At 38.1% G+C, this 27,226-nt stretch overlaps 2 protein-coding genes and 1 pseudogene across 5 annotated transcripts in view; 2 read left to right on the top strand and 1 right to left on the bottom strand.

Moving 5' to 3' along the window:
* KLRG1 (killer cell lectin like receptor G1) overlaps nucleotides 1-27,226 on the bottom strand; it is a gene marked incomplete at its 5' end in the record, with an annotated part of 430,961 nt that overhangs the window by 213,317 nt on the left and 190,418 nt on the right. The window lies entirely within an intron of this gene.
* The window catches only part of LOC309868430 (alpha-2-macroglobulin-like), a 126,992-nt gene continuing 113,732 nt past the window's right edge, over nucleotides 13,967-27,226 (top strand). Inside the window, exon 1 of the mRNA XM_082738276.1 lies at nucleotides 13,967-13,972. The gene's annotated coding sequence lies outside the window, so the exon portion shown is untranslated. The remainder of the gene's footprint in view (nucleotides 13,973-27,226) is intronic.
* The window catches only part of LOC309868821 (pregnancy zone protein-like), a 56,711-nt pseudogene continuing 45,186 nt past the window's right edge, over nucleotides 15,702-27,226 (top strand). The window contains exons 1-3 of the transcript in view: nucleotides 15,702-15,779; nucleotides 18,771-18,853; nucleotides 19,950-20,118. The product of the transcript in view is annotated as a pregnancy zone protein-like (transcript). The remainder of the gene's footprint in view (nucleotides 15,780-18,770; nucleotides 18,854-19,949; nucleotides 20,119-27,226) is intronic.

Raw genomic sequence — 27,226 nt, 5'->3', positions numbered from 1 at the left:
CATTGGTTTCCATGAATTGTTATAGTTCTTCTTTGATCTCAATGACAGACTACAACAATATTTTTCATTTGTTGATAGAAACCATTGCAACATTGGAAGCAAGAGACTATTTCAGATTTGCATTTTAAGAGTTCGTCTTCTAAGTGGAGGCAAGAAGGAAGTTTTTGCTGATCTCCAAATACACAGGCCATTTGTGCAGAGCTCAGCTCCATTCTTTATGCTTCATCAAATGGTTTAGCACACTTGTGTCTATTCACTCTTATACAATTCTACACTTTAAAAAATCATTCTCCTTTGACCTATGACTCAGACCTCTTTGAAAACCAAACCTGTATCTTGTCTGCAGCGTGTTCACTCAATGTGCCGTGACTATCGCAGGCATTCAGTGAAACAAGGAGTGACTGAATGGGTCACTGCCCAAATGAGCATATTCCCATAGGTAGGTGAAGGAGAAACAGAAGAACACAGAGGTGTTGGAATAACCTGTAAGGAAACTAAGATAGAAGAATTTCTAGAGGGAAGGTGAAGGGGCTGCTAGAGTAATTCGTTCCTGGGCATTAAGGAGGACATTTGAATTAATGAGCACTGGGTGTTATATGGAACAGATGAACCAGTAAATTCTACCTCTGAAAACTAAAAAAAAAAAAAAAAAAAAAAAAAAAAGGAGGAAAAAAGACTATATTTTAAAAAGAAGAAAGAAAGAAAGAAAATGAGCCAGGAAGACCATTTTACTTAAACCTGAGCTGAATCACTTAATGCTTCACAAATGTATTATGGGAAAGATTTTTGTTCTTATCCAAAGTCAAATAAATGAGAAGGAAAAGGAATTTTCGTTATTTATTAACACCTTAAGCAGAACTTGTTTAAAAGTACCTTTTATGGGGCGCCTGGGTGGCTCAGTGGGTTAAGCCACTGCCTTCGGCTCAGGTCATGATCTCAGAGTCCTGGGATCGAGTCCCACATCGGGCTCCCTGCTCAGCGGAGAGCCTGCTTCCCTCTCTCTCTCTCTCTGCCTGCCTCTCCATCTACTTGTGATTTCTCTCTGTCAAATAAATAAATAAAATCTTTAAAAAAAAAAAGTACCTTTTATACATTCACTGAGCTCTAAGAGGAAAATTATTGCCTCTGTCTTGTAAAACTAGCTGTCAGCAATCATCAAAAGGGTCAATATGTATTATCTCTGTTGTGGGTTGAATTGTGCCCCCCAAAAGATATACTGAAGTCCCAATCCCTGGCACCTGCAAATGTGACCTTATCTGGAAATAGGGTCTTTGCAGATGTACTTGAGATGTAAGTTAAGATGAGATCATCCTGGAGTGGGATGGACCCTTTATCCAATACTACTGTTTTTCCATAAGAAAAGGTGAAGATATACAGAGATAAGCGTGCACACAGGGAAGGCAGCATCAGACACACAGAGAAAAGGTCATGTGGTGATGGAAGCAGAGACAGAAACCCCAAGGGCTGCTGGCAACAGGTGAAGTGAAGAGAAAGACAAGCAAGAGTTTGCCCTGTAGAGCACTTGGAAGCTGTGTGATTCTCTTCTCACCTTGATTTGTGACTTTTTGCCTTCAAAACTAAGAGAGAATAAATTTCCATTATTTTAAACCACCCTGTTATAGGAAACTACTGTATTATCCAATTGAAATAATATATTTTCATTACTGGCTGAGTTTACTTGGTCATTCTTATCTGCCTTTTAAATCAGAGCAAATGGAATGCTTGTGTGGTTCAGTCAGTTAAGCATCTGACTTTGGTTCAGGTCATGATGTCAGGGTCCTGGGATGGAGCCATGTATCAGGCCCCACCATCAGTGTTGAGTCTCCTTGAGTCTCTCTCCCTCTGCCTCTCCCCTGACTCATGCTCTGTCTCCCTCTCCCTCTCCCTCTCCCTCTCCCTCAAATAAATGAACAGTAAAAATCTTTAAAAGGAAAGAAAATAAATCAGAGCAAATGAGCATGTTCCAAATGATTGAGTGGTGGAAGGAAAAACCAAGAAATTTTCTTCTTGTTTTATATATTCCTGCACAGTTTAATAATAAAATGTCTTGTTCCATAACTTAAAACAAACAAAAACTAAAATGAGATATGGGGTCTAGTTTTGCACATCTAGCCTTCTAACATGTTTATAGCTTATCTCAAAAAAGATGAATCTCTTCTTGCTCTTAAAGTTCTCCAGGAGGATTTTCTTGTTTATTTCTCCCATGGATCATAAAGAAAATAAAATGGTTCATAATACAAATAAATAAACCCATGACCATTAAGATTGCTGGACTTCAAGGCACATTTGGGTGAAAATGCTGATTTGTACATTTTAATCTGTGCTCATATGCTCCCTCAAGGAATATTTGATTAGTACTTAAAACAAAGTACAAGTTACAGACCCTTCTTCTTAGAGATTTTATAAATATAAAGGAGTCACTATTATTTAAATGACAATAGTGTGCAAAATATCTTTATATGCTTTTCACTTGATTTTCTCAGGCACTCTTCTTATAAAATTTAGGAATCAGAATTAATGAAATAATATTAAAATTAAGAATACTCAAGCTACTAACTGCAAAAGGTCTGCAAGGATTCAAATTATTGTCAAACAAAGTTTGGCCTGAGAAAATCTGTGCCAAGATCCAATGTGTACTTAATCTGACAAAATGAAACTTGTTAAGTCCAGTAAATGATCTTTGATTACCCAAATTCTGTTCATATATAAGCCACACAAAGACATTCATCCTCAGTACACTTGGATATCACCTGGCCCCAAAATTCTATCCCAAAGACACTAAGCAGCTGAATATAAAATTAAATTGCTTCTTGATACCAGGCATACAAAAAGAAACAGTTGAAAATAAAAGAGCACTACATGTGGTGCATACACAATGAATCTTGGAACACTGAAAGAAATTATATAAATAAATAAATACAGGGGAAAAAAGAAAAAAGAAGTCCTTTGCCAATTCGTGTAAAATAAAACAACACCTTTTCTATGAATTTTTTCATAATCTGTACTAAGACTCATAGATAAATATTATTAACTATGGAATCTTCTTATTTTAACTAGTTATTCATCAAAGTATAATTTTCAAAAAGAGACTATGTATTCACATATACAAAAGTTATATTCTCAAGAAAACATAAACACATGTCAAAGACTTTATTTGACCTATTGATTAAGTAGTCAGTCAGATGTTATAACCACTTCAAAGAACATCCAAAAGCTAGGATATTTACAGACAATTTAGCAAAACTGTTAAGATAAGAAGGATGAGTTGTGTCTAAAACTAAATAATGTAAAATATGCCATAAAATCTTTGGGGTTATCTTTTCCATTGGACAGAAATTATTTGCATTTTTATCAGACAAAAATGCATAAGTAACTTCACTGAGCCTTTCAGTTGTAGTAAGTTATGATGAACTAAGTATATTCCCCTTGATAAACTTTAAGTGGCCCTTGCCCCCAAGTTGTATTGAAAGAATGTGTTACTCCATATTTTTGCCTTACTGCTGAGTTTCTGGTCATTTTTCTGGCAGTCTCCCCTCTGCAAATATTATTCTTAATTTTAAAAAAGAGAAGTGACAGTCTCGTGAGTGAGGTCTGCACAAATTGTTTTCATAAGTGGTAGGATGGTTAGTTAGCCATATAGGCCTTCTTGATTTTGTCTACAAATCTTGAGCCTTCAGCATTAAGCAACATAATTAACTTCTGTCCAGCAGCTTTCATAAGCCTGAATTTTGGTTCAGGCTTTTAAGACCCTCTATGACACCATTTCACCCACAGTACCACAAAGATAGATGAATGCTTCTTATCTAAAAGTCCCTGAAATTCTGGGGACCTTGGCTTGCACGAAAGTGGTCTGATTTATACTTAAGAGACAGAGGCCCTGTAAGTCAGGCACCAGGTGAGTTTCATGAGAGAACTTTGTAGGCATTGACTCCACTGATATTTCTCAATAGTGACCTTAACATGCTCAATGATAAATAAGAATTATCTTCAAATAATTGTAGGCCTTGATTACACAATCAACCTGTCCAATTATCTCCATGTTAAAACCAAACAACAGATTCTTATTAAACCATGCAATATTTGCCATGCAAAGTGTAAAAATTCAGTGACAGTATGTATTTGAACTCCAAGGGAATCAGTGGGAATCAGATATGATTTTCATATGTTTTGTTTTCATCCACAGAAACAAAATCTACTAAATTAGGGGTTAGATACAATGTAAAGAGAAAGAAAAATACTTGTCCTATTTGGTTAAAAACACAAAATTTAAAATAATACTTAACCATATTCCAAAGATAACCACATTTTAATTTCCCTCCTTGGTTTATTCAATACTCGTGATTCTTGTTCTGTTTGATCTTGAACCAAGCATTCTTGCTCTATTTACTTCTAAGCAAAAAAGAGCCCTGGATACCTTGACTGATCCATTAGCACAGCCTGAAAGTTGTCTAAGGAAGAACGGCTCAGAAACCTGAATTCAAGAGTCTGTTCTTTGAAATATTGATGTTCATAGTATCTAATACAGGACTTTCCAGAAGCATTCAGCAAAAATCCAGAAGTAAACACCTGTGGCACCTGGTGGCTCAGTCAGTTGGGCATCCCAGTCTTGATTTCAGCTCAGGGCATGATCTCAGGGTTGTGAGATTCAGCCACACCTGTGGCTTGCATGGAGCATGGAGCCTGCTTGAGAGTCTATCTCCCTTTCCCTCTGTACCCCCTTATTCTAAAACAAAAAGAAAAAAAAGTAGACACCTCCATGATAGTGAAATTAGTTAATTTATAACAATAACCAATAACATTACAGTGAAGGAGGACAAATTTCTCTATAGGCATACCGCACATAGCTATTCTACAACGGTTTGATCACTGTTTTCCTAGAAGTGACAATAGGGCTGCCTGGGTGGCCCAGTCAGTTAGGCATTCAATTCCTGGTTTCAACTCAGGTTGTGTTCTCAGAGTCATGATAGTGAGCCCTGCATCAGGCTCCGCATTCAACTGAGAGTCTGCTTGACATTCCTTCTGCCTCTCCTGTTGTGTTCTCTCTCCTTCTCTCTCTCCAGTGAGTAAATAAATATAGTTTTAAAGTGAAACTATGCTATGAACAGTGAAGACATTGACAAATCTCCAGTGTCTTCACATAAAAGGTATAATTTCTGAAATATTTATACTGATATTTTGCCTGTTCAGATTTAAACTAGGGAAGGCTATCTTCTAATTTGATCATTCTAACCAACTAGGTCTTACAACACTGATAAGCTAAATATAAATACAATGAAAAAATCCTGACTTTATTATTTTTTTTTAATTTAGAATTCCACCCAAGGGAAGCAAAAGAAAGTAGTTCAATTGTACCTGGTAACTAGGTTAAAAGGGGAAAATGATACTTTGTTACCTATTACTTAATCAAAGTATTAGGTAATACTTTGTTACTTATTACTTAATCAAAGTGAAAATATTTTAAAGCTAACGTAAGGGAAGAAAAATAACGTGATTGTGAAGTCAACACAAAGCCAAGAAAAATATTCTGGTGCAACACTGAATAGTTGCTATCTGGACACATTACAAAAGAAAATAAGTAAAATTCTCAACCACTGTTGAGAACAAAACCTACTAAATTGAGCATTAGATATAGCACAAAAAGAAATGAAAAGAACTTCTTATATTCTTTTTTTTTAAGATTTTTATTTATTTATTTGACAGAGAAAGACACAGAGACAGAGGGAACACAAGAAGGGGGAGTGAAGGAGGCTTTCCACTGAGCAGAGAGCCCAATGCAAGGCTCAACACCAGGATCCTGGGATCATGAACTCAGCTGAAGGCAGATGCTTAAGGACTGAGCCACCCAGGTGCCCCTCTTATATTCTTTAGATATACAATCTTTATAATCATACCTACTATATTCCAAGTAAATAAACACAATTTAATTTCTAAGAACAATATATCATTAATACCAAAAGTCCAATCTTAGTTTTACATTAATATAAATTCTGCAGTAAAAGTTTTATAAGTTTTTAAAAATTAATAAACCCATCAAAATTGACCCAAAAAGGAACATCAACAAAAATGGTAGAGTAAGGAACTTCAAAATATCAAATACTCATGAACTGAAAGACATATATTAATATAAAATATATTACACAGAGTAATGAAATATATATAAATTTTACTATACTAATATATTGATATTATTAAGATGGCAGTATATCCCAAAGTGATCAGTGCAATAGATTCAGTGTAATCTCAACCAAAATTACAAGTACTTTTCTTTCACAATGAGCAAGTTGATCCTGAAATTCATTTGGAGATGCAAGGAACCCAAATTAGCCAAAACCATATTGAAAAGGAACAAAGAAGACTCACATTACCCTATTTTAAAACTATTTTCAGAATTTGATCTAGGATCCAGAACACATAAAATACTCTAAAAACTCAACCATAAGAAAACAATCAAATTAAAATGTGGTAAAGGAATTGCATAGAAATGTCTCTAAAAAAGATATGCAAATAATAAACTCATGAAAATATGCTCAACATTATTCATTTTTAGGGAAATGCAAATCAAACCCACAATGAGACATCTCTTCACACCCAGGAGGATAGGGATAATAAAACAACAACAACAAAACAGAGAACTACAGGTGTTGGTGAGGATGTGGAGAAAAGAGAAGACTCATTTATGGAATGCAGCAATGTGAAAAGCTGCAGCTGTTTGGAAAACAGTCTAGCAGTTCCCCCAAAATGCTGGACAGAGAGTTCCAGTGTGACCCAGCAATTCTACTCCAATGTACACCCCGAAGAGACTTGAAAACATATATTCACACAGAAACTTTTACACAACTCTTCATGCCAGCATTATTCATAGTAGCCAAACAGTGGCAATAGCCCAAATATCTTATCAACTGAACAATAAATAAAATATGGTATGTCCTTATAATGGAATATCTTTCATCCATATAAAATAGTAAAGTACTGAGGGGCCCAGGTGCCTCAGTCAGTTAAGTGTCTGCCTTTGGCTCAAGTAATGATCCCAGGGGCCTGGGACCCAGCCCTGTGTCAGGCTTCCTGCTCCTCAAGGAGGCTGCTTCTCCTTCTCCCTATGTCTGCCCTCTCCCACTCCACCTATCCTCACTCTCTCCTGTGCTTTGTCTCTCTCTATCAAATAAAGAAATAAAATCTTTAAAAAAAAAAAAAAAAGTAAAGCACTGATACAGAACAGCAGGGATGAACCTTGAAAATGTGCTAAATGAAAGAAGCCAGACGCAAATGGTCACATAAGGAATTATTCCAGTTATTTACATGAAATGTCTAACCAGACAAATCCATAGAGAAAGAAAATAGATTAAAAGTTGTCAGAAACTGAGGAGGAAAAAATTGGGAGCAGGTACAACATTTCTTTGGGGAGTAATGGAATATTTAACAATTAGACAATAGTAATGACTGCCTAACACCATGAATATACTGAAGTCACTTAACTGGACACTTGAAAAGGAACTCTAGCATTATGTGACTTACATCTAAGTAAAAAATTACCCCAAAAATGTGCTATCTATGGGAAAAGGTGTAATGCATCTTTCCAGATTCAGTGCTACAAATGAAGCGGGGGCGGGGGGGGGATCCTTTCCTGCAGACCTTGTTCTACATTCATTCTGGTTTTCTCTTTCACTGTTCTATTTCATATTTTGAAATAATATTTTATTTTTTATGTTAATAAAGTCATTTCAGAGCAAAAGTACTCTCTTTTTTCCCTTGGAAAAACAAACATTCAACTCATTACTTTGCACAATTGTGTTTTTCGGTTTCCAATATGGTCTCCCCTTATTCATAATTACAACTTGTAGCCCTATGTACAGAAAAACAACTGGAAAAGAGATCGTTGAGCAGTGTCAGCTCCCAAGAATACACATATTATAATTTTCTGCAGCCACCCATATCCCTTTTACAACTTTTCAAAGGTTGGAGTTGTAAAAACAAGGAACAGAAAACATAAGGCAAGGAAAATGTGGTTAATACGGAAAAAATTACAAATAATGCAAGAAATAAAAAACTACTTCATTGAAATAAAAAAGAAATCAGGGGAACCTGGTTGGCTCAATCGATAAGCAACTGACTCTTGATTTCAGCTCGGGTCTTAACCTCAGGGTTCTGAGTTCAGGCCCCAAGTTGGTCATTGGGCTGAGCATGGAGCCTACTGAAAGAAAGAAAGAAAGAAAGAAAGAAAGAAAGAAAGAAAGAAAGAAAGAAAGAAATCAACTAATCCTTTAAACAGTAGTTCTAACAGAGATAAAATGAAAATCAAAAAATTTGTATTTACCCCAAAGATACAGATGGAGTGAAAAGAAGGGCCATCTGTACCCCAATTGTTCATAGCAGCAATGCCATGGTCACCAAACTGTGGAAAGAACCAAGATGCCCTTCAACGGAGGAATGGATAAGGAAGATGTGGTCCCTATACACTATGGAGTACTATGCCTCCATCAGAAAGGATGAATACACAACTTTTGTAGCAACATGGAGGGGACTGCAAGAGATTATGCTGAGTGAAATAAGTCTAGCAGAGAGAGTCAATTATCATATGGTTTCACTTATTTGTGGAGCATAACAAATAGCATGGAGGATATGGGGAGTTAGAGAGGAGAAGGGATTTGGGGGAAATTGGAAGGGGAGGTGAACCATGAGAGACTACGGACTCTGAAAAATAATCTGAGGGTTTGAAGTGGCGGGGGGGGTAGGAGGTTGGGGGAACCAGGTGGTGGGTATTAGAGAGGGCACGGTTTGCATGGAGTACTGGGTGTGGTGCAAAAATAATGAATACTGTTATGCAGAAAATAAATAAAACATAAATTTAAAAAAATTGTACTAAGATCTGAAGAAATTACTCATGATGCAAAAGAGAAAAAAAGTTATACAAAATATCAAAAACCAGTTTTAGAGTCAACAATTATTTCCGACAAAATGGAAAATTAAATTTTTTTAAAAATGGAAAATCAGCACAGACTGTTTCTTCCTTCTTTCAGATAACCCTTGAGAAACAATATAAGCAAGAGAGAAACAGAGGTCGTAGGAACCAACAAAATATTAGATAAAAAAGTTGAAGAAAATGAAAGCAATCTGGAGCTGATAAAGAAGTAGCAGGGGAGTTGGCAGTCAAAGAGAAAGGAATTTGGGAAATGACTGACTTGGTAAATTTAAAAAAAGATTATTTAAGTTCTGCTGCTGGTTTTCTTTGAAGCCGGTTTGGGACAATCTAAATTCCTTCACCACAGAAATCAGCAGCAAAAGCCTAGAGTAAAATTCCATTAACCAAACCAAACCAAATCCAATGTGGAACAACCAGTGCTTGGTTATTTTTCCAGTCTCTCCCCCTATCATTCCTCGAAGCACTGGATTCAATTTCTTTTCACTGCTGTCACCTAAAGATATAAAAATGTACCAAGTAAGAGTGGTCAACAGTGGCCCATGGTGACTGGGGATTCCCTCCCTGGACTCTACCTCCCCATAATTTTAAGTCACTGGCAAGATCACAGGCAAGGGTCTGATCTTTGGCTCTTCCCCTACAAATATATGGACAAAGTAGCCCATTAATAATGGGCTCATTGGCCAAAATAACTAAACACATGTAAGCTGTTCAAGTCCTATAAAAGAAACACAGTAAACTGTGTTTGTTCAATACATATGTTCAACATATAATACCTAAAGAATTACATTCTTAATATAAACAATCTTAATATTTTACAATCTTAATATAATATAATCTTAATATTTTAATATAAAACAATCTTAATATTTTAAAGTAGTTAATAAAAGGTATATAAAATATAAATTAAAAACTAGAAACCATAACACAAAAAGAGGAATATTAGATATGGATACATTATTTGATATTTGTGAGATTAATATTCTGATGTATAAGCTGAAGAACAAAATAATGAGCTTGAAGATGAAGTTGAGGAACTTTGCAAAACAGCAGCAGAAAAGTTGAAATAAATATATAGACAATGTAAATGGAAAGCTAAGTAATATGAAAGACTGAAGTAAAAGAATGAACATCTACATCTTAGATTTCTTAGGTGAGATACAAGTAAAAGTGAAAAGGAAAAAAATATGAAACAATAATGGAAATAAATTTCCCGGAATCAAAAAAGTATAAATAACTACAAAAGAGAAATTAAAAAAAAAAACACAAACCTGGACACATGCTAAACTTTTTTTAAATGTATAAGATAAAGAAAAATTCTGTGACACCTGGGTGGCTCAGTTGGTTAAGCAACGGCCTTCAGCTCAGGTCATGATCCTGGAGTCCTGGGATGGAGTTCCACATCGGGCTCCCAGCTCTGTGGAGAGCCTGCTTCTCCCTCTGAACTTCTCCCTCTCATGCTCACTTTCTCTCTCTCTCAAATAAATAAAATCTTAAAAAAGAAAAAAAGAAAGAAAAATTCTAAATGATTCCAGAGACAAAGACTAAGTACAAGTTTTCAACAACAACACTGGATACAAGGACACAATGGAAAAATAGTTTGAGACACTAAGGAAACATTTCACATCAAGAATTTTATATCCAAAAAATAAATTTAAAAAAATCAGAACATAAAAAATAAAGAATGTTATGTCCAAGATAATCATGCCTCAAATGTGAGAACATAAGAAATATTTGTATGTATACACAACCTCAGAAGTTTTGCTAGACAAGAGCCCTACAATGAAAACTATTCAAGAGAAAGTTTGCAAATTAAAAAAATGACATAAACTAGGGTATGCTATAAAAGATGTGAAAGCAAGAATGCTTTAAAGCATTAGTGCTAATTATGGATTTCTTTGAATACAATGTGCAAAATCAAAGAAACAGAGAAAGTATACGTTTCTATCAGGCAAGGTACACTCAGGGGATCAAAACATTATAATTTGAAGAGGGAAAGTTTAATATAAAGTATTATAAACAAACACAGGAGACTAGGATAATGAGATATTGTTTATTTATTTATTTTAGAAAGTTTTTTTTTTTAAAATATGATTTATTTATTTGAGAGAGAGTGACCACGCACAAGCAGGGGGAGAGGCAGTGGAAGTGGCAGAGGGAAAACCAGGCTCCCCGCTGAGCAAAGAGCCTGATTCAGGGCTCCACCCCAGGACCCCAGGATCATGACCTAAGCCAAAGGCAGACACTTAAACGACTGAGCCATCCAGGCTCCCAAGTGAGATTAGTTAATACAGAATAAAAAGAACTCTTTAAAAAATGTAAGAGTAACAGGACTATGGAGCAGACACTACCCACGGGCTGAAATAGTGCACCAAGGAAACGACAGATCAGAAGTACATCCAAAGTAGGAAGAAAGAACACTGAGTACTGAATTTTGTTGGAGAGGGAGCAGCCCTGGCCCACTGGATGATAGAGAAGTTCACTAAGGCTTTGAAGCCAGGTGATAAGAAAAGGTACTGGGCTGGTGGCACTCTTGCTGGAAAGCACCTCAGAAGGTGTTGGGGAAAATCATCCACAGGAAGTCACCCATTGCTGCTAGCTATGGGACACCATAGAAGCCTAGCGTTTGGAAGCCACACACACACTGCTGAAGATTGGTGCTGAACAGATCATGCAAACTGCAGGAAGCAGGCACCAGAGGAGGTTGGGACTGTGGAAACCACATCTGCTGAAGGAGACTACATAGAGGAGCACCTTAGAACCAAGAAGAGAAATTTGTTCCTACTCCGATGTTCCTCTAGAACTCTTTATTAGAAGAGCTTAACATCCTGGCAAAGGATAAAAATTCATAGGCACCAGCTCCAGAAGGCAAAGTCGGCAATGAAGTATAGATTTGGAATATATTGAATTGGTAACTGGCACAAAACTCTGTAACTCATTACTTTAAAAAAAATAAAAAGTATATGGGAAAAAGGATAGATGTAGGAGAGTCTAAACATATGTAAGAAGTTTCTAAAATATCTGCCTTATTACACTGAAGATGTGGAAAGTCTAAACTATCACAATAATAAATAAACACAAGTATATCTTAGGTTAAAGCAACAATTATAAGACAAAACAGAATGTATATATTTTAAATCAGATGAATAAAAATTTCAAAAATTACAATAACTCTAAATGCATTAAACTTAAAAATTAAACGAGAGGAACTATTAAACTAGCTGGTTTTAAAAAAGGGAAAAACCTAGTAATGTGTTGCCTACACTTAAATAAAAAGTTTGAAAAAAGAAAATTTGAAATGCAATATAGCTTGAGATGAGATAAAGCAATAAATACGAATTGAAGAAAAGCTCCCGAGGTAGCAATCTCATATCTACCAAAATTAAATTTAAGGAAAAATAAATCAGAAGGGACTGTTAGGGACATTATATATTTTAAAAGAAATATAAAGCAGGAAGATATGTCCATTGTCAATATAGAGTCATTAAAAGTATACAAACAGAAGTGGAAATAAATTGCAATGCAAAATAAATATTAACTGACAGTGGCTGTAGAGGGAAAAAAACAAGAATATCAAACACTTATGCAGTGAAATGAATAAGCTCAAATTACATGTATGCAGGGGAGAAGGATACTAGTACAAGAATGAACAAAAAGAACACTGGTGGGAAATTAAGAGTTCAGGTATGGATCATTGTATATATGAGACTTTAACAGACCATCTAAGCAGCACAACAAATCAAGGGGATTAATAAGATTGTTAGTAGAAGGGACTAGGAAAATTAAAGTTTAAAAAAAAACACAAAACTTGGATCTGTATAGAAAACTACATGCAAAGTTAGAAGACAGATAGTTTTCCTGGGGATAAAAATATATTATATGTTTATAAAAAATAAAAAATTAAAAAAAAAAAAGAATACAGATAGTTTGCTGATACACTTGTACAGTCCTCCACTCTACCAACTGAGCTATCAAAAGCTCTGCCCCTGATACACTTGTAAAAGTTCAAACTATAAAATTAACAGAAGAATCAAATTTGGGCTGGGAAAAAATATCTTAAAGCAAACCACAAAAGCCTAAATCACAAGGAAAAGAAGTTGAAGATTATCAGTGCAACATTAAGAAATAAAGGATAATATGGACAGTTACAGATGAGAAATAGAAAGAAAATATCTATAATATCTAAAAATGATGACGAGTTGTATCTAGATTTATACAAAAAAATTTCAGGAAATCAACAAGACTAAGATAGCAACTGTAATTTTTAAAAATGAGAAAAGGAAATGAACGAACAATTTACAAACTAAAGGCATCATAAAAACAAACAAACAAAATAACCCAAAGTCATTGATAGTGAGATAGATACAAATTGAAACAATGATACAATATCACTTCACACCTTTTTGCTTGGCAAAATGTAAAGACCAGCCGCCATTAGAAGTGTGAGGATATGAAAATCCTCCTGCACTATTTGGTGGAATCATAGTGTGTTACAGCCATCCTGGGAGAGTAACATGCCTCAGATCCAGAAAACCCACCTCTGTGTATGTGCCCTCCAAAGAATTTTGTCTAAGGGTCCAATGAAACATGCTAAAAATATATTTATCAAGGCATTATTTGTGGTATCAGGAAGGAGGAGGTAATCTTGATTCTATCACTGGGAGAGTGGACACATAAAATTTGGTTGATGATGACCTAGCAGTGTGATACTGTAACAAAATACAACTGGTTCAATATCTACAAAATAGCATGGATGAATCTCTTATATGGAGCTGTCCATCAGGAGCTTTGCTGTCAAAATAAAAGAAAGTTAATTCTAATTAAAATATGAATTTTATCCTCTGGAAATGCCTCAGAGCCTGTCAGAGGTTAGACTTGAGGATAATTAGGCAATCACTGAGAGCAATGACCTTTTTCTAGGAAGCTCTGCACAATTCTGAGCTCCATCTGGAGGCCTTGCGGATGGAGCTTGTTTGTAAAAAACAGCCACATAAAGCCTGGTACATTTTAGATGTCTCAGAGACCCAGCTGAAGGTGGGGAGTTGGGCACAATACAGTGGCTGAGATCTCTCCCTCACTATGGAGAAGGGCAGACTTCCTCATTCATGTTTTATGCTACTTCTCCTTGCCCTGCTTTCCACCAGTGCTTCAGACCCTGCAGAACCTAAGTCTCACTTGAAGCCCCCTCCTCCCTTTTCTGTAACTTATCTCCCTCTCCTCTTTATATCTTTGCCTTGACTTTCCCATTAAATGCTACCCTTCCAATTCTTTTTTTTTTTTTTTAAGATTTTATTTATATGTTTGTCAGAGAGTGAGCACAGGCAGACAGAGTGGCAGGCAGAGGCAGAGGGAGAAGCAGACTCCCTGCTGAACAAGGAGCCCAATGTGGGACTTGATCCCAGGATGCTGGGATCATGACCTGAGCTGAAGGCAGCTACTTAACCAACTGAGCCACCCAGGCATCCCATACCCTTCCAATTCTTAACATACCTTGCAATCATAAGAGATGAATCATAAGTGTTCCTTCTTTCACTTTTCTCTACACTTTTTTTTTCCATTGGGTCATCATAATCATAAAAAGAATAAGTAGTCCCTAGAAGGCGTGATTTTACTAGAAGACACTGAAACCTCAGATCCCACCTTCACAGAATGGTCCTTTAGGGAGGAAAGCATTGACTATAAAAATAGTTACAGTACATATTGTTTAATCCATACTGTAGATCACACATGTAGAAGTAGAACTCCTTTGTTTTTTGATAACTTACTGAATCTTTAGCAAGAGACCCCGGTAACTGGCCAGTCTGGTAGGGAGGCAGGGAGTAATGAAAAACTATTCAGTTATGAAGTTGGTGAAATCTAGTAATAGTAAGACTTCTCTTCTACCTCTCCCCAGTTCCTCCCCGAGACAGGATCTAGAAGGTTGTGATCTCCATTCCTTCCTGGTGGAGTAAAAGACTCAGAATCTTTGGTCTCAGAGTTCTTGGACTTCCTTGGCCACTGTTAATCTGGCTTCTCACCCACCAGCCTCATCATCTGAATCTTCAGCCATCTGGTTTGTCTCAGCTCTGCCCCTTGACCAACAGTCCCAGAAGACCCCTCTGACTGACTCCCATTCACCTCAGCTCTTTTTTATCCTATAGAGCCCCCAATTTGCCACAGCATCCTGCTTCCAATCCTGCGACTATTCCAATACAACCTGTATTATAGTCACCTATCGCCTTTGAAGTTCAGACCCCTACCCACTGTGCACTCCTGCCTTGAATGGAGCTACATTCCAGATGGATACTGGCAGCCTCCAGAGTCCTAAACGTGCAGAGGGATCAAAGGATCCTTTTCTCTTGGTGTTAGCTTAATCCACTTAAATACAATTGGCCCTCTTCAGGCCAGAGCCCAGGAAGCAGAAGTCAGAACTCTGACCAACTCACTTTCCTTTCTTCTTCAAAATTCTTCAGTACACAATTTCCCAGCAATCAGTAGGGGTACATTTTTCTGCCACCATCCCTCTACCTCACATACAGCTGTGAATGGTAACACCTCCCACTACATTCCACCCAGAAAGCATCTAGGAATATGTGGGGGCTGTCAGATTTCTTAGTAAAGGCTGAATGGATGAAGCAAGTGGCATTTATCAGGGTTAGATATGGTAAGCAGTCTGTTTTCAGTCCAACACAACATACAATCATCCTGCCCACTGAAAACTTATTACTTTACATAACATCCAACATTTGATAAAGAACAACACACTTCACAGCCTAGTTGTCATGAACAGAAGAGGTATCTTCTCACTATGCAGAAAACATCCCATATCCCTCCAGCATTATTAGCCTTTCATGCGATCAATGAGAACCATTGCCCGAAAGACCCAGTAACTACTCCTTTGCCTTCAGAGAGGTGAAGGTGGCAGGGGAACATGAAAAAGAGAAAATTAAAGGTCATGTTTAGTATTTGCAAAATTTAGTCACTCCTACAAAGGCAAATATTTAAAATGCAAACATTCATGGTTAAGTAATACTTTAGTGGTTTAATTGCTCACTTACAGATGAAACCTTGGGTAAATTACTCAACTTGATGGGTTCCAATTTTAATATCTATTAAATGATACTAACCAAACCTTTATGAAATAGTGAAATATCTAATATATGTGGAATTAATTTTTAAATTAAGACATCAATTAGGCTTATAACAAATAAGAATAAAAATAGTATATTGAATAAAATTATAATACACTGATCCCCTCTTTCATCTGAAGATCAAAGAAATAGAGGGGCAAAATGTATAGGTGGGGAGGATTTAAAAAATAACTTATATCATGTACCGTATCTTTGAAACAGTAGATGATTCACATAAAAAATATCCAGATGCCAGAAAGAGATTAAATGAGCAGTTCTATCTGAATGATTATGGGTAGGTTATTTTTTTTTAAGATTTTTACTTATTTATTTGACAGAGATCTCAAGTAGGCAGAGAGGGAGGCAGAGAGAGGGGAGGAAACAGGTTCCCTGCTGAGCAGAGAACCCAACAGGGGACTCTGCCCCAGGACCCTGGGATCATGACCTGAGCCAAAGGCTGAGGTTTTAACTCACGGAGCCACCCAGGCAACGCTATGGGCAGGTTATTTAACTGTGCTGAGAGTCTCTGCTTTAGAACAAAACCTTAGCATTTATGCAATTTAAAAATCTTGAGATTTTTCATTTCTGAAGACTGGATCTAAAGATACATGGCATATACTTTTGCTGAGGAATAACTTAAAATACATACAACATGATGACTGGGCTAGAGCAGACCACTTGGAGAGAGAACCAAACTTGACTTCCAGATGCCACAACTAAACTGTCTCTGTTACCCTCTGCTCCTAGTTTCACACCTATTAACTTTGAAAAGCAATAAAATAGTTTTCCATGTGTCACATTGCCTGGTTTGGGGGGTTTTACGGGGTGTTGTTGTTGTTGTTGTTGTTGTTTGGTTTTTAGTGTAAGAGTCCATGTTGGAAGTAGAAAGGAAAGGATAGTAAAACAATATAAGAAAATAATACCTCTCTTTTGCTTAATTGTAAATCAACTCTATACATAATGACTTAAACCTGCAGCTATTGAATCATTAAAGTCTTGAGGAGTCACATTTTATGCACGATTTACTGATTAGTGAGTAGGCAGGGATTTTATCTTACTGTTATATATTCAAATTTGGGGACTGGCAAGGACCTCATGTTTTAGTTGTCATGAATAGGAAGAATATGAGGTATGCATCATACAAGATTGCCATGAATATGAAGAACATGAGGTATGCATCATACAAGGAGGATTAATACAGACACTGCTTAACACAATTCCTTGCAAGTAGTAAATATGTAGGAAACACACATTCTCTTTCAGCTCATAGGGTTCAGAGTATGGAGAGATTATACTGAGCTGACAGCTTCAGGAAGTTTTTGTATCAAATGTGTCACTTGGGATAATTCCCAAAGAATGGATATAATTGTGCCTGGAAATATGTAGAGACGAGTGGGTGGGGGGAAGTAGGATGTGGGAGAATATAACAGATAATGGAAACTTAACGATGAAGTCAAGAGAGTAAACACCCAGGCACACCTGACTGGCTCAGTTGGTAGAGCATGCAAGTCTTGATCTTGGGACTATAAGTTCAAGCCCCACATTGGTGTAAAGATTACGCAAAAATAAAATTTTAAAGAAAAGAAAGAAAAAGGAAATGAAAGATTGCATGTACATCTGAGTAATTATATTCAATATTTAGAACTAAAAAGACTGCAGTATAACACATTTTATATGAATTTGTTTTTTTTTGGTAAGTAAAGATAAATTATCTACCTGTATAGGTATGACATAAGCATATATTCTTGGACTTTGAAGGATTAAAATTAATATATTAATATTGATTACCTCAACAGGGTGAGAATGAAGGAGAATGTTAAACAAATGCACTGTGTACTTGTGTGTGCTTACACATTATTGACAGAAATAAAAATTTGTTGATGAAAAAATTACTGATTTTGGCTAATATCTGAGGAACCATAGAAAATAGGAAGCATATTGTGTTTTCAGTTTTGCTGTGATATAGAAAATAATTTTACAATATAGATATGAGTTATTTTATGTAATGGATATATGTTTATGTAAATTTTTCAGTTGAATTTATATAAATTCAGTCATGGTGTTCATGTGTTAGGATGTTTATTTAAGCAAATTTTAATGTAAATCTTTTTTTAAACATAGAATGTATTATTTGTTTCAGGGGTGCAGTCTGTGATGCATCAGTCTTACACAATACACTAGATTTAGGGTATATTTTGGTCTATTAGAAGAAACTGTATCCAAAATTTTAAAGAAGGAAATTTTTAATAATTTAACTTTGGAAGACTAAAGAGTCATGGGGGAAAAGCCATGAATTCCATGTGCTGTATCTCCTAGCTCTTGACTTCCTCAGTTCTCATTGATCAGTAACCTTGGTCTCAGCTGGATGTTCTTGCTAATCTTCTGGGGGAGGGGCCTATTGCTGTGATTCTCAAATGTCTTTGCGGGAGGTGGAATTGCACCGCCCTTGCCAGGGGCCAGGCTAAGCAATCCGCTGGGTTCGTTCGTTCTCAGAAGCCTTTGTTCCCTGAACGTTTTCCATACAACTTTGGAAGATGGGAATGAAGACAGCAGTCTGCCAGTCTCTGACCTGGAGGAGCCCAGAGCTCTGGGCGCACCCCTCAGTGCGCCCTCAGAGAAAAGCAGTCAATCCCTCCCATCTCCCTGATGTCCAGCCGCACTCTGAGCTCATGAGGCCTGTGACCAAGGGTTTCTGTCTCTGGCGCATGGCTCCGTTTGAAGTCTCCAAACCCAGCCGGTTCCTGTAGTGGGATCCCGTGCCACGCCCTCCAGAGGAGGAAAGAGGAGGTCTCCCCAGATCTGCCCCCTGTGCCTTGGATCACAATTTAAGGTAACCCTGAGCAGAAAGCTCACTCCTCGCCTCTATCTCTGTCTCTGTAACTGGCTTCCCCACTCCGATATCAGGAGCTCTGCCTGGTCTTTTTGTGACCTCACTGGTCCTGAGACTACACGGTCCCAATCAGTGTTCCACTCCCTCCCACCCCACCCCACCCCACCCCACCTGCCACACTTAGCCACTGGAGCGATGTCCCTCCATAGCCCAGACTTCTGAAAGTTCTGACCCTGTGCTCCACTGCTCTCTCATTTGCTGGACCCAGCTGATGAAGGTTCCCTCCCCCACCTGTGGTCTTGCTTCCATTATATCACCTCAGACTCACTCTTCTGCATGTTCTACCTTCCAGAAAATAGTCACTCTTCTGTTCATAGAATTGTTACTATTTTTTTCTCTGATGGCCTGTTAAGTTTGTAGGTGTTCAGAATGCTTTGATAACTATCTAGCTGAATTCCTGGGACCAGATGAAATTTAGGTCTCCTACTCCTCCTACCATCTTGATCTTCCTTAATGTAAATCTTGTTATACAATGAATAATCACCAGCAATTCATTATAGATGTATACTTTTATGGCTATATATTCTGGAATTCATATATTAATGCTCTATAACACAAAGAATTCCTATAAAACTTAACATCCTTGAGGCAACTTCCAGCAGACTGTGTGGGTGAGGCACTATTAAGGAGTAAAAAATATAATTCTTACACCAGGCAGTGATACAATGTCCATCTTTTTTTTAAAGATTTTATTTATTTTTATTTATTCATCAGAAAGAGAGACAGAGAAAGCACACAAGCAGGCAGAGAGGTAGGCAGAGGCGGAGAGAGAGGTGGGCTCCCCACGAAGCAAGGAGCCCACTGTACTACTCAATCCCAGGACCCTGGGATCATGACCTGAGCCGAAGGCAGTGGCTTAACCTACTGAGCCACCCAGGCATCCCTAGAATGTCCATCTTAATGATTTTAGTCCATTGACATTTGCTATAGAACCAAATGTAGCAAGATAAATATATTGTTATGGAAAACACATTTATGGTTGAAAATGCTTCCTATCCTCCATTTTTCCCTGATTTCAAACTTCTTCTCTTCCCAGACAGTATGTGGTCCTGGGCGCCTCCCTGCTCCACACAGGGACCCCTGAGAAGGGCTACCTGAATGAGACAGTGTCTGTAAGTGCTTCCTTGGAGTCCATTGGGGGCAACCAGAGCCTCTTCACTGACCCAGTGGTAGAGAAGGACTTACATCACTGCATCTCCCTCACTGTGAGTACGATCTGCTTGTCCTAGTTTGATACAGTATATTGAGTCATGGTGATGAGGAAATGGTGCTGAATCCCAAAGAATGACTTTACTGTTAGTGAGGACTTCATCAAGGACGAAAGGGAGTGGGTTTTCAGCTACCAAGGACCAAAGTACGGATCTTCCACCAACTTAGGACAGAAATATTTTTTATGGGTTAAAATCCAATTTAAGTTCTTAAATAAAATCCTATTAACCATAGAAAACATATGACTTGGTCAGAGAGATTTTTTAGCTTAGATATATAACCATCTCTTTAAGGCCAGAGTATGACAGTGCCTAGAAAGAGGTTATACAAAATCTCAAGGTAGGACAGCATGTAGCAGAATGTTTCCCCTGTGGTGAGACGTTAGACATCTCTGTCCTCTGAATCTGTAAATGGTGCAAGATACTCAAAGCAAGCCTCCAGTACCTCTTCGAGGTTGCCCAGTTTGGGATACTTAGCTATCATATTCTCCCACCTTTTTTTTTTAATTTTTTATTTTTTATAAACATATATTTTTAGACCCCAGGGGTACAGGTCTGTGAACCACCAGGTTTACACACTTCACAGCACTCACCAAAGCACATACCCTCCCCAATGTCCATAATCCCACCCCCTTCTCCCAAACCCCCTCCCACCAGCAACCCTCAGTTTGTTTTGTGAGATTAAGAGTCACTTATGGTTTGTCTCCCTCCCATTCCCATCTTGTTTTATTTATTCTTCTCCTACCCACTTAATCCCCCATGTTGCATCACCACTTCCTCATATCAGGGAGATCATATGATAGTTGTCTTTCTCTGCTTGACTTATTTCGCTAAGCATGATACGCTCTAGTTCCATCCATGTTGTCGCATGGCAAGATTTCATTTCTTTTGATGGCTGCAAGTATTCCATTGTATATATATACCACATCTTCTTGATCCATTCATCTGTTGATGGACATCTAGGTTCTTTTCATAGTTTGGCTATTGTGGACATTGCTACTATAAACATTCGGGTGCACGTGCCCCTTTGGATCGCTACGTTTGTATCTTTAGGGTAAATACCCAATAGTGCAATTGCTTGGTCATAGGGCAGTTCTATTTTCAACATTTTGAGGAAACTCCATGCTGTTTTCCAGAGTGGCTGCACCAGCTTGCATTCCCACCAACAGTGTAGGAGGGTTCCCCTTTCTCCGCATCCTCGCCAGCATCTGTCATTTCCTGACTTGTTGATTTTAGCCATTCTGACTGGTGTGAGGTGATATCTCATTGTGATTTTGATTTGTATTTCCCTGATGCCGAGTGATATGGAGCACTTTTTCATGTGTCTGTTGGCCATCTGGATGTCTTCTTTGCAGAAATGTCTCTTCATGTCCTCTGCCCATTTCTTGATTGGATTATTTGTTCTTTGGGTGTTGAGTTTGCTAAGTTCTTTATAGATTCTGGACACTAGTCCTTTATCTGATATGTCGTTTGCAAATATCTTCTCCCATTCTGTCAGTTGTCTTTTGATTTTGTTAACTGTTTCCTTTGCTGTGCAAAAGCTTTTGATCTTGATGAAATCCCAATAGTTCATTTTTGCCCTTGCTTCCCTTGCCTTTGGCGTTGTTCCTAGGAAGATGTTGCTGCGGCTGAGGTCGAAGAGGTTGCTGCCTGTGTTCTCCTCAAGGATTTGGATGGATTCCTTTCACACATTGAGGTCCTTCATCCATTTTGAGTCTATTTTTGTGTGTGGTGTAAGGAAATGGTCCAATTTCATTTTTCTACATGTGGCTGTCCAGTTTTCACAGCACCATTTATTGAACAGGCTGTCTTTTTTCCATTGGACATTCTTTCCTGCTTTGTCGAAGATTAGTTGAACATACAGTTGAGGGTCTATTTCTGGGCTTTTTATTCTGTTCCATTGATCTATGTGTCTGTTTTTCTGCCAGTACCATGCTGTCTTGATGATGACAGCTTTGTAATAGAGCTTGAAGTCCGGAATTGTGATGCCACCAATGTTGGCTTTCTTTTTCAATATCCCTTTGGCTATTCGAGGTCTTTTCTGGTTCCATATAAATTTTAGAATAATTTGTTCCATTTCCTTGAAAAAGATGGATGGTACTTTGATAGGAATTGCATTAAATGTGTAGATTGCTTTAGGTAGCATAGACATTTTCACAATATTTGTTCTTCCAATCCAGGAGCATGGAACATTTTTCCATTTCTTTGTGTCTTCCTCAATTTCTTTCATGAGTACTTTATAGTTTTCTGAGTATAGATTCTGTGCCTCTTTGGTTAGGTTTATTCCTAGGTATCTTATGGTTTTGGATGCAATTGTAAATGGGATTGACTCCTTAATTTCTCTTTCTTCTGTCTTGCTGTTGGTGTAGAGAATTGCAACTGATTTCTGTGCATTGATTTTATATCCTGACACTACTGAATTACTGTACAAGTTCTAGCAGCTTTGGAATGGAGTCTTTTGGGTTTTCCACATATAGTATCATATCATCTTCTTTGCCGATTTGGATGCCTTTAATTTCCTTTTGTTGTCTGATTGCTGAGGCTAGGACCTCTAGTACTATGTTGAATAGCAGTGGTGATAATGGACATCCCTGCCGTGTTCCTGACCTTAGCGGAAAAGCTTTCAGTTTTTCTCCATTGAGAATGATATTTGCAGTGGGTTTTTCATAGATGGCTTTGATGATATTGAGGTATGTGCCCTCTCTCCCTACACTTTGAAGAGTTTTGATCAGGAAGGGATGCTGTACTTTGTCAAATGCTTTTTCAGCATCTATTGAGAGTATCATATGATTCTTGTTCTTTCTTTTATTGATGTGCTGTATCACATTGACTGATTTGCGGATGTTGAACCAACCTTGCAGCCCTGGAATAAATCCCACTTGGTTGTGGTGAATAATCCTTTTAATGTACTGTTGAATCCTATTGGCTAGTATTTTGTTGAGTACTTTCGCATCTGTGTTCATCAAGGATATTGGTCTATAGCTCTCTTTTTTGATGGGATCCTTGTCTGGTTCTGGGATCAAGGTGATGCTGGCCTCATAAAATGAGTTTGGAAGTTTTCCTTCCATTTCTATTTTTTGGAACAGTTTCAAGAGAATAGGAATTAGTTCTTCTTTAAGTGTTTGGTAGAATTCCCCCGGGAAGCCGTCTGGCCCTGGGCTTTTGTTTGTTTGGAGATTTTTAATGACTGTTTCAATCTCCTTACTGGTTATGGGTCTGTTCAGGCTTTCTATTTCTTCCTGGTTCAGTTGTGGTAGTTTATATGTTTCTAGGAATGCATCCATTTCTTCCAGATTGTCAAATTTGTTGGCGTAGAGCTGCTCATAGTATGTTCTTATAATAGTTTGTATTTCTTTGGTATTAGTTGTGATCTCTCCTCTTTCAGTCATGATTTTATTTATTTGGGTCCTTTCTCTTTTCTTTTTGATAAGTCGGGCCAGGGCTTTATCAATTTTATTAATTCTTTCAAAGAACCAGCTCCTAGTTTCGTTGATTTGTTCTATTGTTTTTTTGTTTTCTATTTCATTGATTTCTGCTCTGATCTTTATGATTTCTCTTCTCCTTCTGGGCTTAGAGTTTCTTTCTTGTTCTTTCTTCAGCTCCTTTAGGTGTAGGGTTAGGTTGTGTTCCTGAGACCTTTCTTGTTTCTTGAAAAAGGCTTGTACCACTATATATTTTCCTCTCAGGACTGCCTTTGTTGTGTCCCACAGATTTTGAACCGTTGTATTTTCATTATCATTTGTTTCCATGATTTTTTTTCAATTCTTCTTTAATTTCCCGGTTGACCCATTCATTCTTTAGAAGGATGCTGTTTAGTCACCCTGTTTTGTGTTCTTTTCAAACTTCCTTTTGTGGTTGAGTTCTAGCTTTAGAACATTGTGGTCTGAAAATATGCAGGGAATGATCCCAATCTTTTGATACCGGTTGAGTCCTGATTTAGGACCGGGGATGTGATCTATTCTGGAGAATGTTCCATGTGCACTAGAGAAGAATGAGTATTCTGTTGCTTTGGGATGAAATGTTCTGAATATATCTGTGATGTCCATCTGGTCCAGTGTGTCATTTAAGGCCTTTATTTCCTTGCTGATCTTTTGCTTGGATGATCTGTCCATTTCAGTGAGGGGAGTGTTAAAGTCCCCTACTATTATTGTATTATTGTTGATGTGTTTCTTTGATTTTGTTATTAATTGGTTTATATAGTTGGCTGCTCCCATGTTGGGGGCATACATATTTAAAATTGTTAAATCTTCCTGTTGGACAGACCCTTTGAGTATGATATAGTGTCCTTCCTCATCTCTTATTATAGTCTTTGGCTTAAAATATAATTGATCTGATATAAGGATTGCCACTCCTGCTTTCTTCTGATGTCCATTAGCATGGTAAATTCTTTTCCACCCCCTCATTTTAAATCTGGAGGTGTCTTCGGGCTTAAAATTAGTTTCTTGGAGGCAACATACAGATGGGTTTTGTTTTTTTATCCATTCTGATACCCTTTGTCTTTTGACAGCGGCATTTAGCCCATTAACATTCAGGGTAACTATTGAGAGATATGAATTTAGTGCCATTATATTGCCTGTAAGGTGACTGTTACTGTATATGGTCTCTGTTCCTTTCTGATCTACCACTTGTAGGCTCTCTCTTTGCTAGAGGACCCCTTTCAATATTTCCTCTAGAGCTGCTTTGGTGTTTGCAAATTCTTTCCGTTGTTGTTTGTCCTGGAAGCTTTTAATCTCTCCTTCTATTTTCAATGATAGCCTAGCTGGATATAGTATTCTTGGCTGCATGTTTTTCTCGTTTAGTGCTCTGAAAATATCATGCCAGCTCTTTCTGGCCTGCCAGGTCTCTGTGGATAAGTCAGCTGCCAATCTAATATTTTTACCATTGTATGTTACAGACTTCTTTTCCTGGGCTGCTTTCAGGATTCTCTCTTTGTCACTGAGACTTGTATATTTTACTATTAGGTGACGGTGTGTGGGCCTATTCTTGTTAATTTTTAGGGGTATTCTCTGGACCTCCTGAATTTTGATGCTCGTTCCCTTTGCCATATTGGGGAAATTCTCCCCAATAATTCTCTCCAGTATACCTTCTGCTCCCCTCTCTCTTTCTTCTTCTTCTGGAATCCCAATTATTCTAATGTTGTTTCATCTTATGGTGTCACTTATCTCTCGAATTCTCCCCTCGTGGTCCAGTAGCTGTTTGTCCCTCTTTTGCTCAGCTTCTTTATTCTCTGTCGTTTGGTCTTCTATATCACTAATTCTTTCTTCTGCCTCATTTATCCTAGCAGTGAGAGCCTCCATTTTTTATTGCACCTCATTAATAGCTTTTTTTATTTCAACTTGGTTAGATTGTAGTTCTTTTATTTCTCCAGAAAGGGCTTTTATATCTCTCGAGAGGGTTTCTCTAATATCTTACATGCCTTTTTCGAGCCCAGCTAGAACCTTGAGAATTGTCATTCTGAACTCTAGATCTGACATATTACCAATGTCTGTATTGATTAGGTCCCTAGCCTTCGGTACTGCCTCTTGTTCTTTTTTTTTTTTGTGGTGAATTTTTCCGCCTTGTCATTTTGTCCAGATAAGAGTATATGAAGGAGCAAGTAAAATACTAAAAGGGTGGCAACAACCCCAGGAAAATATGCTTTAACCAAATTAGAAGAGATCCCAAATCGTGAGGGGGGAGAAAGGGGATAAAAAGAGGTTCAAAAAGGAAGAAAGAAAAAAAAAGAAAAAAGAAAAGAGAAGAATTTTAAAAAAAGAAAACAAGTAAAGAAAAATATAAAAAAGAAAAAATATATATATTAGATAAACTAGTTAAAAAACGTTAAAAAAGAAAAAGGTAAAAGTTAAAAAAAATTTTACCAGAAGGCGAGAAAAAAAAACAAAAAATGAAAAAGAAAAAAATTAGATTAACTGCAAGACTAAAAAAAAATCACAGGGAAAAAGCCATGAGTTCCGTGCTTTGCTTTCTCCTCCTCTGGAATTCTGCTGCTCTCCTCGGTATTGAAACTGCACTCCTTGGTAGGTGAGCTTGGTCTCGGTTGCATTTCTTGTTGACCTTCTGGGGGAGGGGCCTGTTGTAGTGATTCTCAAGTGTCTTTGCCCCAGGCGGAATTGCACCGCCCTTACCAGGGGCCGGGGTGAGTAATCCGCTCGGGTTTGCTTTCAGGAGCTTTTGTTCCCTGAGCGCTTTCCATAGAGTTCCGGAGGACGGGAATAAAAATGGCGTCCTCCGGGGCGCCTGTGTGGCTCAGTGGGTTAAAGTCTCTGCCTTCTATCCCAGCGTCCTGGGATCGAGCCCCACATCGGGCTCTCTGCTCTGAGGGGAGCCTGCTTCCTCCTCTCTCTCTGTCTGCCTCTCTGCCTACTTGTGATCTCTGTCTGTCAAATGGATAAGGTCTTTAAAAAAAAAAAAAAAAAAATGGCGTCCTCCTGGTCTCTGGCCCGGAGGATTCGAGAGCCCAGGGCCCTACTCCTCAGTGCGCCCTCAGAGAACAGCGCCCAGTTACTCCCGTCTGCCTGACCTCCGGCCGGGCTCCGAGCTCACCGAGCCTGCGACCGGTTCAAGGTAACACCGAGCTGTGAGCTTACTGTCGGCTCTGTCTCTGTAGCCGGCTTTCCCGTTCCAATACCTGCAAGCTCTGCGACACTCAGACACCCCCGATCCTCTGTGACCCTGCGGGACTTGAGGCCATGCTGACCCCGCATGGGCTTCGCCCTGGTTTAGCCTCTGGAGCGATGTCCCTCAGCGGAACAGACTTTTAAAAGTCCTGATTTTGTGCGCCGTTGCTCCGCCGCTTGCCGGGAGCTGGCCCCTCCCCCCAGGGTCTATCTTCCCATCGCTTTGGATTCACTTCTCCGCTTGTCCTACCTTTCAGAAAGTGGTTGTTTTTCTGTTTCCATAATTGCTGTTTTTCTTCTCTTCGATCTGCCTATGGATTTTCAGGTGTTTGCAATCTTTAGATAAGCTATCTAGCTGATCTCCGGCTAGCTGAAGTAGTCTCAGCCTGCTACTTCTCCACCATCTTGACTCCTCCCCCCCCACACATCTTCTCCCGTGTTTTTACAGAGAGACTTCTTTCCATTCCTCCACTCGTATATACTCTGTT

Source organism: Mustela nivalis (assembly GCF_964662115.1).
Source record: "Mustela nivalis genome assembly, chromosome: 7".
NCBI classification, from domain to species: domain Eukaryota; kingdom Metazoa; phylum Chordata; class Mammalia; order Carnivora; family Mustelidae; genus Mustela; species Mustela nivalis.
The sequence above is the reverse complement of the archived record's forward strand: the minus strand, read 5'-3'. Positions and strand labels throughout refer to the sequence as shown.